Below are 15,654 nucleotides of genomic sequence, written 5' to 3' on the forward strand. Positions count from 1 at the left end.
AAGAACAGTACAGCAAGAAACATTTGGTTTTTAACAAAAAACTACTTATAAATTATGAATTAATTCAAGGAATAACCAGCAGAATATTCATTCATTTTCTTTTCGGCTTAAGGCTAATTTATACTTCTGCGTCAAGCGCACGTGTATGCTATGGCGCAGCCTATGCGTAGAAATATAGCCCTCGCCATGGCCACTGCTGATGTACACCTCTCAAAAAATGTAACTACACATTGCAATGACGCATAGCGCAAGCTCTGTGATTGGTTGGCTTGAAAGCGCTGATGAGTGTATACGGGACCAAGAGCCGCGTCTGTCCATTGGAGCGACTGTTTACAAGAAGATCTGAATGGAGACTGTGGCTTTGTGTGTACCTTATGGTTAAAGTAGTTGCATGTCCGCAGGTTCTTGCCTCAAAATGAGCAAGTTTAAACCACTTGTACATTAAGAAACCCGACACAGAGGAACATAAACACCTCACTGCCAACTAGCGTTTCGGTAGTGTTATTGCAGAGCAACAGAAACAGCGCGCAGAAGTATGATTGCACAGCTCCGTGCGTTGCATGTTCCGTGGGTCAACCAAGCTTTAGTTGCTTTATTAATCTGGGGTCGCCACAGCGAAATGTAATGCCAACTTATCCAGCATATGTTTTAGACAGCGGATGCCCTTCCTGCCTGCTGCAACCCATCATTGGGAAAACCAGCAGAATAAATAAAAAATAAAATGCAACATTCAACACTCAGTTGTTGAAGTGAAACAAGAGAAAAAGAACCATTGCTAATGTTGTTGATTATGCTAAATGTAAAATATTTTAAATATATGAAAACGTATAATCTTGTAAACAAAATAATAATCAACAAATAATTATATTCATAATTTAATATAATTCTCAATGGCTGATTCATTAAACCACTCATAAAAACTTTGTTTCATTGCTAGATGAATCATTTTTGAAGAAATATTCAGTGATATGCATTTTTGATGGTTGGTTGTCACCACATATTGGCATAACTATATAATTGCTACAACCTTCATTTGGAGCATCAATTAGCTTTAAACTGTGATTTAAATATTTTAAATTTAGTAAATTTATCATAAAACAACAGTGTTTATATCTGAACTATAAACTGTTATCCCAGTACTTGTAACCATTCAGTTGGATTTATAATGCTGGATGAAGACTAAAGATTCAGTCAAATGCAGAGTTGAACATACGGAGATCATTGAAGGATTAATAAACATACAAATCATGGACATTTTTAATTAAGATTAAGTGGGTTATGATGGGTGACATGTCGTTGCATTCATTTATACCGATACATTTTTAAACACGGGTTACATGTGCATTATATAATACCATTTTATGCGTGCATTTCGATTCAAAAATTTCAGTCATTCTCACAGTGTGAACGGCAGTAGGCATTTTACAGTTGTATCTATCTGCCAGGACCTGCACTGGCGGGATGCATAGAGCAAAATTACACAGTGAAGAAAGAATCTACGATTGCACAGAAGCCTTATAAGCACACACAATATTGCATTTATAGCACTGTATAGATGTAGTAGCCTGTTCATCCTCATTGTCAAACAAACAACTAAAACTAGTTGTTCATCTGAGACACAGAACATGAGTAAGAAGATCATGGTAAGTTGATCATCACACCAAAATTTTCACGAATACTCTAAAATGAAAGTAAGTAATAGAGCGTGTTTACAGTTTACTGACTTTCGATTTAGATTTTTAATGTACATGACATAAAGTTGAACAAAAGTCTATTACAGCAATTAGCATATCACTAAAAAGTAAATAACTGTGACACGACACATTACATTTCAGCATTATGCTTAGAAACCTGCAATTTAAAGTGTACGCTTTGGGTTTATTCACACCTACTGTATTTTAATCAGGGAAATTTTACTATAATTAAACAGCAGTGATGAAAAAGCAATGTGAGATGCTGAACTTACTGTGTTAAGTATAAACATTTCATTTAGAATACCCCAGCATTCTGAGTTACTTGGTGTTGATTTGATTTCTCTTGGAGAGGCTATGATTTGCATCAAGGAATTAAATCCTGCATGGAATGTGAGATTCCTAATGTTTAAAACACTCCTCTGTTTTTTACTCAAACACCAAAATCTGTTGTGCTACACCAATGCATGCGAACCTCGCAGTAGTACATACATAGCACGCATTGAATTTGTAAACATGCAGCATTTTGACTGCTTACTGAAAATGAGTCGCATATTTGATATTATGATTTGGCAAATCATTTAATCAACATATACAATATACACCCCACAATGGATGTCCAGCGTTCTCCAGCCTCCGGGGCCTAGACTGCAGCTCTGCACAAGAAGTTTGGCCAGAGGAGAAATGGTCATTCCCAACTGAGCCTGGTTTCTCTCAAGGTTTTTTCCCTTCTCTTTCGTCAATTGGTGAAGTTTGTTACTCGCCACTGTCGCCACTGGCTTGCTTGATTTGGGACTTGTGGAGCTGCAAATCGATCCAGTTACTATCACCATTTATGTGAAGCTGCTTTGACACAATTTACATTGTAAAAGCGCTAATAAAGCTGAATTGAACTGATTTGATAGATTGCTCTAAAGCAGTGCTTCTCAAACTTTTTTCATCAAGAACCACCTCAGAAATAAATTGTCTCTCCAAGTACCACCAGAAGTACCACCTAGTTTTGAATGAAGTAGCGTAGTTGGCCAAATTAAGCAGCTACAGCACTGCACAGTTCGAAAACGAGTCATATTCATAGAATTTTGATCAATTTTGAAATGTATGTTGCATGTACATATGACATATTCATAAAACTTTTTGAAATCTAAACATTAGCTTGTATGTAGATTGGTAGGGAACCCGTTTTTCTCAGAGGATATCAAGCTGACAAAACATTGCTTCACTCTGATACAAGTTTTATTTATGGAGAAATTAAAAAGCACTGCAGTGTTTGGGTGTTCTGTGTTTGTCTGAGATAACTAGCCTAACGAAATTACATTCCATAAAAAATATGAGGCTGATCAGTCGGTTCTTGTCACGTGACTCGCGGTGTGGCATTCTGAAAAGTTACAATGTTTTCAACCGTGTATGCCTGGAATACGCAAGTGCGTTGTGCTGCAGTTCTTACTCATTTTGCTAGACTGTAGGTTAAATTTTGGCACTAAATTGACCTACAGTAGACGTAACAAGAAAATACGGTCATTTTTCAAAATATTTTTTTCCCAAAATTAATGATTGTTCAGACTCGGAACGGAAATAATTATTGTTTTTTTGTGCGGCCAGGTACTAATTGATCTATAGACTGGTGTCGGTCTGTGGCCTGAGGGTTAGGGACCACTACTTTAGCGTGTATCATCTCTGCAAGCACCACACACCTCTTTCTCTAGTTCTGCGGCAATTGGATTGATTTTTAGCAGCTGATGACGCACTAAAGTAAACATTTTAAGCACATCACTTTGATCGTAGGCGTTAAAGAACAGCCAATGCCAATCACATCGGAGTTATCGTATGCATCAAATGATTAAAATTGTGTTCATTTTTTCTTTCATTACTCAGTGATTGCTCCGCGTACCACTAGTGGTACACGTACCACAGTTTGAAAACCACTGCTCTAAAGTGTTTGGACTTTCAACAGCAAAAATAAAACCACACTGAACTGAACTAAACTGAATATCATCTCTGAAAACTGGACTGACACAGTTTTAATTGTCTAAAAATGTTGATGTTAAGCTGCTTTGACACAATCCACAATGTAAAAGTGCTATAGAAACATACATGGATTGAATCGAATTGACACCATATAATGCACACCCAAATCATAATTTCACCCAAATCATACAAATATAATGGTTTGGTGCTCAAATAATCTTTTTAATTATCCATCCATATTTTGTGGAAACCATGACTGGTGAATTGAATAACACTTTTAAATTTATTTCACTTCAACCTAAATCCTGAATCACTTCAACCACTTCACAGCGATGAATCAAACTAGAATAATGTTTAAATCTGGGACCAAATTAACTCAACATTAAACAACTTTAAACTTTTAAAGTAATCTAATAATAATACAGTCTTTAAACACTTATTTACCCAGTATCAAATTTCAACCATCAAAATAATCATGAATATTCAATATAGGGTCCAGCCAAATCTATGGGCATTCACCTGCTGCCACAGCCATGACTTCACCTTCAGGGCTCTTCACCATCTCTTAATCTTCTGGAACGTTCTCATGGATCTCAGAACAGATTAGCAGGTGTAAGCAAAGTAGAATCGTTTCCATTGCCGCTTAGACTCCCACAATTCACCACACAGACATCAGTCGTTCCCATGCCGGAAAATTAGACATCAAAAGGACCACTAACAAGGCCAATACCCCTGCCATCATCGTACCCTTCAGTGTATTAATGAGCGACATCCACCGCTGCCCAAAAAAAAATACAATAATGAGACCCACTCAATGGATTAACGAGCAAAAGATGGAGCCAAGTCCAAGGGGCTCTGATCAATTAAGCACTCTGATATTTGCATAATTCATATATCAAGGCTGCATTAACTACACACGCTAATTATTGAGCTTGGGCACTTTGAGGAGGATAGTCACATGACTGCATACCTCAGTTCGGTCAGACGATGGGAACTGTCAGTTAGGATTAGACTGACTCTGTTTTCATGCTGTTCCCCACCAAGGCAGGTATTATAAGAGGTTCAGTTCACCAAAAATCCATTACAAGACTGCCTTGGTGATGCTTATTAGTAAAATATTGTCAAGTCAAGCAATCAGTAAACCGGTTCAATGAGCTTAGATCACCTCACTCACAGCTTACATATGGAAAAAAAGAGGCACTGGCTCAAAAAAGGAATTCACAAGATGATGATTGTGCATCAGAACACAAGCCATGAAGACATATTAGAAAAAATAAAAGATCTAACAACTCCAAAAGAATGGAATATGTAAAGGATGTGTTAGTCTTTAGTTCTCTAAGAGAGCGATCAAAGGCATTAACATTTTCGCAAGGGTCTAATATGACTGAGTGAGTTCACACTTGACAGATTTGGTTCGAATAAAACACAATCTGGTTCTACTCTGTTTAGTGTAGTTAATCTGAATAAGTGTGAACGCTGTCATCTGCACATAAGGGCACAACAAATAAGTGGACCAACACTGCTAAAAAGATAGGTCTCGATCCATTTTCAAACAAGCTTGGGTGGGTTTCAACTAAAATATGAATGCAGAACAGACCAAATAAACAAATCAAAAATAGGATATGATGTCACATTATGTGACCATGAAAAAGGGCTCAAGCATACTTGGTTTGTTTTCTCATAGTCGTGATGTTGTCCATTAACCTTGAATACAGGCATTAAAGACAAATTTCTGTGTATGTGATTAACATTTACACATTTTATAAGGTCTTTATTGGCTCTCAACAGATAAAATGACTTCCCACTTATACAAATACAGGTATCTTTGTTCCAGCATAAATTTCAGTAAGTTCTATCGCAAAATACATAATTTTTGTTCATTTTTTGATTGTTGTATCTTTAGGTGAGATCTTAAAATCACAAAGTGAGCTAAGTGAATCAGAACTTAACACAACACAGCCTAAATACTGACTTTCAGAACATACAGCTCAAATACTACATATTCAAATATCTAATATGTATTCTTAAAAAGAGCTCTTATAGGCACTAATGGTTCCTTGCACAACCTTTAACGATCATTGAACCTTTTCATTCCCAAAAAGTTCTTTACAGTTTTAAACTGTCCTCCACAATAAAAAAAGAAACATTTGGAACATTTATTTTTAAAGTGTAATTAAAGCCTGTGCCAATCATGAACAAAAACTTCCAAATGGAGGACATGTGGTCCAAACACATATAGCCATTATAAAGCTCAATAAAGAACAGATATTAATGCAAAACATATTTTCTTGTAAAATCAGATGGAGCTTATACCCATGCAGATGAGCAGTCTGAATGAGAAAAGAGTGGAGAGAGAGAGAGAGAGAGAAAGAGACGGAGAGAGAGAGAGAGAGAGAGAGAGAGAGAGAGAGAGAGAGAGAGAGAGAGAGAGAGAGAGAGGGGCCCCTGCTGTACTGGCAGCTTTTCCATCATAGTGAATGGAACCAATTATAAATCTAAAGCAATTTCTCCACATTATTCAACAGGAACTCTGTGAGCTTAGACTGCCTTCATGCTCGCCAGCAAAAACCCAGTGCCAAAGATCAGCAAAAGAGGGGAAAAAAAATGTAATAAAAACCAAATGTTTGTAAAGCAATTGTGCCATAATGCTCTGTTGCTTCAGTAAATAATTCTAAGGAGCACAGATACAAGCAAAATTTTACAAAACCAATCAAAATAAGATGTTTAATGCTGAAAAAGAGACTAAAATGTTCTTTAAACCTGGTTTTGTGTGGTTAAGGTCAAACGACTAGGTCTTTTAGAGCCATAGGTCTGGCTTTGGCAGAGGAAACCCTTGTTAGCTGTAAACACCTGCATCATCCGTGACCACACAGTTTGCAGACACATCAAAAGCAATGCCAACCACATAATAAACAAACCCTAAACTGCAAAACAATACAGTAGCCTTTGGCTTTTGAAAGTGTCATGGTGTCCAAAAAGCATAAAGATAAACAAAACACTAAACAAATCCGCAGTGCTGCAGACAGATGTTTACAAAATGTCACCAGCTTCATATTCACCCCCATTCAAAAGCATTGGGTTAGAGACAGTAAAAGTTTTAGAAAGTGCTCAGTATTATAAAATCCTGTTGAACATTCGTTTCATAAAAGTAAACTTCAGCTTTGAAAATAAGAAATGTTGCCTGAGCATCAAATCAGCATATTGGAATGACGTCTGAAGGATTGTACGACCCTGAAGATTGTAGACAAGTGCTTCAAAATTCAGTTATCAAAACTTTAATAAAATGTTTTGTATTATACACTGATATTAAAAAGATATCTTAGTCTGTTTTAAAAAAAATAATTGCAGCTATGTTAAGAAAAAGTGTATCAAAAACATTCTTTAAATCTTACACACCCTAAACATTTGAATTGTTCTGAATATAGCAAGTCAAATTTAAAGTACAATCATTCAGCTCTTCTTAAATCTTAATATAGTTTCAGTCTGAATACATTGTAATCCTGATACCAGACATTTTAGTAAACTGTCAATTATCAAAACGTGAAAGTGTCATATAATCTGCACTTGACTGACAATGAAGATACTAATGGAGTGTTTGTGTGAGCGGGGGGGGGGGGGGGGGGGGGGGGGAGGGGGGGGGCATTTGTGTGACTGACAGCGAGCTATAGCTCTCTAAAGACAAGTTATCGAGAGAGTGTGAACGGTCTTCAAGAGCATCTCCATTACTCTGCGCTTGTCAAACGGTCCTTAATCTTTGTACAAATATCAGCTTTACACACACTGAGCTGTTTGTCTGCAAACAGTCGCTGCTTACTTACCAGGGTCTGGAGTTTATCAATGATCTCACCGACTTGCAACAGACACACTGACACAATCCGCAACGTGCCGCTATGTTTGTGCGTCTCCTTGATGTCACAGACAGCTCTGGTCAAACATGCGCTTGACATGATACAGTTCTCACAATGACCAGTGAAGTGACATGGTAACACATTAGAGAGTTCGTCTCAGGTTTTAGAGTGCAATTAAATATTTCAACAGGCAGTTTAAGGGTTAGTTCACCCAAACATGACATGACAGTTGTGTCTTTGTTTATGCACCCTCATGTCATTCCAAACACGCAAGACTTTTATTCCTTTTTAGAACACAAATGAAGATATGTCTGAGAGATTCCTGTCCCTCAAATGAAAGCCTATTCGCCCCAAACTCTCCCATGTAAATAAAAAGCCTAAATCTGTAAATCATAAAAAATTGATTAGATGAAGCAAGCAATATAAAATGGATTTATTTCCCAATCTCTTCATTTTTGGTGAACAGATTTTCAAAGACGAAACAAAAGTCTCTCAAACTTGATTAAAATATCTTCATTTGTGCTCCAAAAATCTTACAGATGACATTGGGAGAGTAAATGATTTAAATTATTCACATTTAACCCTTTAACATTTAGAAGTTTACCAATAAAGGATTTTTAAAGGCGTTTCACTGCTTATTTATGCATCATAAAAAGATTTGTATTTCTTCACAGAACCAAACATCTAATCTTGAAAGTACTTCTTTAAAATAACTTTTTCTCCATTTTTAAGAACCTTTTGTGGAATGAAAAGTTTTCATGGATATTAAAGGTTCTGTGTGGTGCAGTTTCAATAAAGAAGCAATTATTTAAGATAATAATTTTTAAAACACAAATGAAGATGATTTAATAAATATCAGAGAAATTCCTGTCCCTCCGATGAAAGCCTATTCGCCTTAAACTCTCACATCTACATAAAAGTCTAAATCTGTTAATCATGAAAATTTGTTTAGAATAGATTTATTTCACAATATCTCTTTTTTGGGAGAACAGATTTTCAACCATGTAACAAAAAATCTTGCGATTTTTGTTTAAAACATCTTCATTTGTGCTCTGAAAATCTCACAGATTTGGAATGACATTAGTAAATTATTCTTATTTAACCCTTTAACAATTTGCATTCTACAAAAAAGGGGAGGTTTTCACTGTGTTTACATAGAGGAAACTTTTTTTTATCTCCTCAAAGAAACTTTCATGGATCAAATCTTGAAAGAACTTGATTTTTCTAAGCATGAGGAATATTTTTAAAAAATAACTTTTTAGTAGGGCTGGGCAATTTGGCCAAAAACCAAAGTCTCGATTAATTTAACATTTTAACTCGATTGCGATTATGAACAATTATTTTATTTATGTATTTATTTTTTGCTCTTATAGTTCACTGACAAGTTTTGTACAGTAAATATGATCACATATTTCACAAAGAGTTTTGAATGATAAAGGATGCATTACTTGATTTTAGGATATAAAGGGTTGAAGGAAACACACACTATCTAATATCTATGATTTTTTATTGAACATCAACGTGTGCATCAATTAATGCACACACTGCCTAAAATGAACAGTCACTTGACTCCCCACGTGGTAGGGAAAGTAATCTGAAAAATCGACCTGGAAAAATTTGATCAATTATAAGTTCCGATTTTTGATTTCAATTACTTTTCGATTTATTGCCCAGCAAGAAATTTTTCTCCATTTTTTAAGAACCTTCTGTGGAATGACAGGATTTCATACATTTGAAAGGTTCTGCATGGAACCATCTGTCCCAATAAAGAAGCTATTATTTTAGGAGCAACCAAGAGAAAGTGAGTGAGCAACCTGGATATCCAGGTGTTATTATGTGCCTAATGAAATGGGGAAAGCTCTGAAACTAAATTACCTCCACCAGGTGCGTTCCCAACAGGGACTTAAAACTTTAGAGACGATTATTCTTCACTGCGGGCTAAAAATTGCCTCATGACAGCTGCCATACTTTTGAGCTTGGGATCATTCAGAGCGCGTTTGGAAATAGCAGACTGACACACTGTGCATTCCACTATGAGAAGATAATCCTGATTGGAGAGCATCTTTTACCCGCACACACACACACACACACAAACCCGCAGATTGTTGCCTTTAGGGTGTTATGACTACATGAACATACCCGCTGAAACAAACTTGAAAGCCGACCTGGAGGAGTTTTTTTTTTATTCTTTATTACGCAGCCTTTTGCAAATTAACAAAAAAAGTTACACCCTTTAAGAAAACAATAAGCCTGTCCAAAACCTCTGAGGCAACAAAAACCCTTCATATCCAACACTAATCAGCTCTCTGTTGGTCGAGCAATAAAAATCAGTTAATTATGCTGATGCCAACAGCCTTATCTATGTTTTTTCATTAAAAACAGACATATGTTGCATCCCTGACATCTCTACCACACTGATACCCGATCAGCCTCATCCCTCCCATCTAATATGCCTTTATCACCCTCTCCAAATCCCTAGATGGGCCTCTCTGGCTCAGCTATGGGATACCTGTTACACTGAAAGAATGCGGAGCAGTGAGGGCATGTCATCTGAAATCTGTGCATCCATCTGTGCATAGCTAATAGGCCTTCCCAGCATTATCACCAAATAAGGTCAGAACAGTATGAAAGCCAACAAGATAATCAGACTGGAATCAATTATGGAACAACTTTGATCCACCCGACCACCAATCATCTTGAGCAAAAACCAGCTACCACAGTTTTTCCTCAGATTGAATTCTTGGCATCCGAGTACGGCGATCTGGCTCGCAAGAATCTATCAACTAGCTTGAAACAAATGCAAGGTCAGCCAGCAGAATTCCTCTCAGTTGGCTTGTTTTCTTCTTTTTGGAGAACAATGCAGCACCTGGGATCAAACATTTTTGTGGGTGCTTTGCTGATCGTTGCTATTAAGTCATAGTATTACCATGGTATGACTAAGAAACAACCCTGATGGATTGTATAAAGCAGAAGAAGTGTGCACAGACAATCCAAATCTCAAAAATACATTAGTTAGGCTTTTGTTTTTGTAATTTGTGAGCAAAATATATATCTTACAGATCATAGTTAAGTCTTTCTTTACTTAATTTGCATATCAACTGAACTATCGAGTCATACATAATGTGAATAATTAAGTAAAGATTGTTGTTTTGTTATTGCAGTCACCTTTATTACGCATTAAGATTTATTTATTATGGATTACATTGATCTATGATGTAAATGGTTCATTTTTTGTTCTAAAGCAGATAATTGACCTACAAGAAAATGTGTGAATAAAAAACTAAAGCTAGTTTAGCTTTCATAAAGTAAAACTAAACCGCCTATTAAGTATGTAAATTTTATGCAAGAGCTACAACACTGCTTTGTAACTGTTTACAAACAAACATTTAGGCCACAATTTTCTAATGACCAACTTTTTTTTTTTAGATAAAAAAACATGAAAACACTAAAAAAGCAGAAATCTAAGCATTGATCTAATGTAAATACATATATAAAATTATTTATTTTTGTGTAAATTTGTGTAGATAGTAATGTCACCTACTTGCTTGATGAGGCCTATAAAATCATGCCAAAATGCTTCTTAAATATGCTTTTGCACATCAAAACATCTTTAATGACACTGTATAAGTGAAACATCGATATGAGCAAGCAATCTGATCTGATCAATTAAAGCGCATTTTATGTGTGCCTGAGTTTAGCATTAAGGGACAAATGAACCTCACACCCGCACCCAAAACGAATTTAACTCACTTGAACTAACGTTAATACCGTCATAAACTTAAAGAAAGGTTTTAACAGAAGAAAAAAACTGCAAACACAAAATCTTGAATCCTTTACAGCAATCTGATAAGAGTCCGTCGCAACAGAATAGCTAGTTAGCTAACACCCGCATCATTTAACCAAAATATAAAACAAGGATTTTTCGGGAGATGGAAAACACGCAATACTTTCTACTGGACGAGCTTTCGCATGTGTACAAATGTGCAGTAAATAATCAGAAGTGTAATAGAAACTAGCGTAATTTTATAGAATAGCATGGTGGGGTTCCTAAAAACAAGAGATGTTTTGGGGGGAGGAGAGAGAGAGAGACTTACCAAAAACGTGCAGTAGTTTGGAGTTGAATCCACCAGTTTCTCGGAGTTCGACTTTTCCCAACGTTTCCCACTATTTAATCCAAGAAAACTCCAATTCCTCCTCTTTTTCCCCTTAAACCGCTACTGCTTCAGTAATTTACTGCTGCAGCAGCACCGACATTTTCTTCGGCTCCCCAACTTCTTGCATTGAAAGGAAGTTTTTGGATGACTGAGTCCTGGAACAATTCTCCCTTTTGCGAGGAACTTTTCGGGTCCTCCCACTTCCCAAGAAGGAGGAGGGATCTGAACAATACAGATTCCTTCCAAAATCTTAGCGCAGTTCACGCTTGTCTCGCCAAAAGAAATGCGCTTTAAAGCTGGAGTGGCGCGTTCGTGACGAAAACGCTTTGCGTTATCTTGCGTGCGAAAACTGAACGTTCCCAAAGTTACGTGCGCAGGACCCGCAGCCCCTCCCCCTCGCGGTTCTCCCCCGATTTGGTATGCGCTCGTCCCCGCAGGGCTTGCATTGACCCCCGTCTATTGAAGAGACAGTCCCGCAGGCGCAGCTGTGCAGTGTTCTGTGCGGGAAAAGCTCACCATGAGAACCCCTGCATGTGTCTCTCAGAGCCACCAGGTTCATCAATAACCCACCATTCTGTAAAGATTATACCAAGACCTGTTATTTACCTAAACAATTTTTTAAGCGTAAAAACTGCACCAGCAGTACTTAAAAATACAAATGCAATTATTACAATTTGTAATAAATATCTTTTGGTATTATTACCACACAGTTTTTTAATAATATTGTTATTCATTTATAATTAATATTTTTGCATAAATATTAGTAGGCCAACCTATACTTTTTAGTTAAGCCTACAAGAAACTATTCCAATGCTGCTTGTACTAAAGTAAAACTTTAGTAAAACAGAAAAAATAGTATTTTTGTAAACTTGTTTATCTGGTTCCTGCAGTACTAATATTACTTACTATTGGTTTCCTACTGTGTAGTACTGTGATCTTTGCTTATTATATTCAAAATACTTTCTATTATTTTCCATACCACCACTTGTTTTTTTACCATACTAATACTATTTTATTAGTTTTCTATTGTAACAATCCTTAATACATCCTAGTTTACTAATATTACTTCCTATTGATTTCCTACTATAATACTATCTGAATAGTTTTCTGTACTACTTAGTGTCCTTCATGCTTAACTAATTCTTTATATTAGTCTCCTTTACTGCTTCTGCTCTTCTTTTGTACTTTACTTGCTCATGAGTTGGATATTTACAGTGTTTCCTGCTGTACCAATACTTTTAATTAGTCTACTTCATACTAAAAAGTACTTCCTATTAGTTTCCTTCACCACTGCTTCTACTTCCTATACTAATACTACTTTGTGTAATTTTTCTACTGTAATTATACTACTATTTGCTTCCTGTGTTGCTTTCTTCACTTCCTGCCATACCAATAATATCTCCCAGTCTACTTCTTATTGATTTCCTACTGTAATAATAAATTTACTAAACAGTTTTCCCCACTTTGTCAGTTTACTACTATTGTAAAACCACTTATTATAGCTTCCTTTACTACCAATATTCTGCCTTCTACCGTCCTAATATCACTTCCTATTGATTACTTGCTGTTTTTCTTACTATACCAAAAACAAATTTTTATTATTTTTCTTGACTCCTACTAGTAGTGTTCATACTTTACAAATACTACTTCTTCATATTTTCTATTTCCTTCTGTGCTAATAGTTATTCTTTATTTGTTTTCTGTACAGCTTTCCTCACTTGCAGCTAAATTAGTACCACATCCTATTAGTTTCCTTTACTTCTTCTTCTTCTCCTTAAAGTCCTAAAACTACTGTTTTAGTGCCTACTATAATACCACTACTTACTATTATTTCCTTTAACACTACTTCTGATTTCTATTGTGCTAAAGATCTACTTGGTCATAGATTTACTTGGAATTAATGAGACTCTAATAATAATCACTATCTACAAGCAGTGTTATTTTAATATATTTTGATCACGATTTGAATTAGATTTATACAAAGTTTTTTAGTTTAAATTTAAGCGAATCCGCAAATATTCTGCGTTCTAGCCATTTTTATTAGCTATTTGTAGTATGCAAATATTTTCTAGCATCATTAAAACATAGTAAGATACTAAATTTTTAATTAGAAAAGTGTTTGCGTGTCACCTGTTGCTCCTCAGGTGAAAGCTTGACATGTGTGTGAGTCTGCTGTATGGCGATGTGTGTGGTTGCTCTTGCCTGGTTTTTTTTTGCATGCCATGTCAGAGCCACATGTTTTTCTTGTTGGTTTGCTTGGCATGAAAGCTGATGTTATAGCAGTGGATGAATTAGACTTCCATGCTTATTAGTTGTGCAGGCTCTCTGCCCATGTGGACACAGCTGCAGTTGACACACCAACAATCAGACCCTCTCCAATTTACACACACGCACACACACAACCACAGACACACAAACACACAGACACACAGACACACACTGCTGGCATGCACACATGCTGTAATTGCTCCGGTAATTAGAGTAACCTCAATACTGCTCATTGTTCAATTATGTCATCAGTCTTAGTATGCAGGTGGGTCTAAGCTATTAACGCTAATATAAAAAATATTATAAAGATATAAATTACACTGCCATGAAATCCAGGCAAACTATTTGATTAGTCAACTCTTGATTTTCATTTTAAAGGAAGTTTAATAAGAAACATTACTGTAACTGTAGGATATATAAATATATGTTAAATAAATATAATTTTGCAGTGTTATTATTATTATTATTATTATTTTTAATTATTATTATTATTATCAGTAGTTTGTTAAAGTAGTTTTTAACCAAAGACTAATATTTTTAATACATTTTTAAGAGTATTTTTTATCAATCAAATAACAGAAAACAAGAAAACATCAGCAATAAGATGGAACCACAGTGAGCATTGCAGGTTATTTTGTAATAAAATAAACAAAAAAAATAAAACAAAACAAAAAAATTTAATATTAAATTTAATTGAATCACTGGAGGTTTAGGTGTGATTTGAAAACTGTTAGCAATCAAAATAAAATAAATAAAATAAAATAAAAATAATAAAATAAATAAAATAAAATAACTTTATATCACTGGAGGCTTTGTTGTCATTTGAAAACTGTTACCAATCAAAGTAAAAAATTTTTTTTAAATAATAATAATAAATAGCAATTATAATAATAAATAAATATAAATTAAAATAAAAATAAAAAAAATATTTTATTTTAATCACTGAAGGCTTTGGTGTCATTTGAAAACTGCTACCAATAAAAAAAATAAATTAATAATAATAAAATAAAAAATAAAAATAAATAAATAAATAAATAAATAAATAAATTAAAAATTAAAATAAATAAAATAAAATGAAATAGTTTTATTTTAGTCACTGGAAGCTTTGTTTTCATTTGAAAACGGTTACCAATCAAAATAAAATAAAATAATAAAAATAATAAATAATGCAAAATAAAAGAAAATACAAGAAAAGATATTAAATAAAATTAAATGAAATACAATAAAAATTCTTATTAAAAATTAAAATTAAAATAAACAAAATAAAATTATTTTATTTCAGTCAATGAAGGCTTTGGTGTCATTTAAAAACTGTTACCAATCAAAATAAATAAATAAATAAATAAATAAATAAATAAAATACAATAAACAATAAAATAATAAAATAAAATATAATAAAAATATTAAAATAGTTAAAATAAATTTTAATTATTTTATTTTAATCACTGAAGGCCTTGGTGTCATTTGAAAACTGTTACCAATCAAAATAAAATAAAATAATAATAATTAATAAAATTAAAAAAATAAATAAATAAAATAAAATAATTTTATTTTAATCACTGAAGGCTTTGGTGTCATTTAAAACTGTTACCAATCAAAATAAAATAAAACAAAAAAAATTATAAAATAAAATAATATTAACATTTTTTAAAATAAATTAAATTAAATTAATTCACTGGAGGTTTTGGTGTCATTTAAAAACTGTAATAAAATAAAATAAAATTAAAA

General features: G+C 34.3%; 1 protein-coding gene across 1 annotated transcript in view; it reads right to left on the reverse strand.

The window, feature by feature from the left end:
* The window catches only part of boc (BOC cell adhesion associated, oncogene regulated), a gene marked incomplete at its 5' end in the record, with an annotated part of 51,725 nt that extends 39,932 nt beyond the window's left edge, over nt 1-11,793 (reverse strand). Inside the window, 1 exon segment of the mRNA NM_001005393.1 lies at nt 11,599-11,793.
* Nucleotides 11,794-15,654: the final 3,861 nt, after the last annotated feature.

The sequence above is a fragment of the Danio rerio genome, chromosome 24, assembly GCF_049306965.1.
Source record: "Danio rerio strain Tuebingen ecotype United States chromosome 24, GRCz12tu, whole genome shotgun sequence".
NCBI classification, from domain to species: domain Eukaryota; kingdom Metazoa; phylum Chordata; class Actinopteri; order Cypriniformes; family Danionidae; genus Danio; species Danio rerio.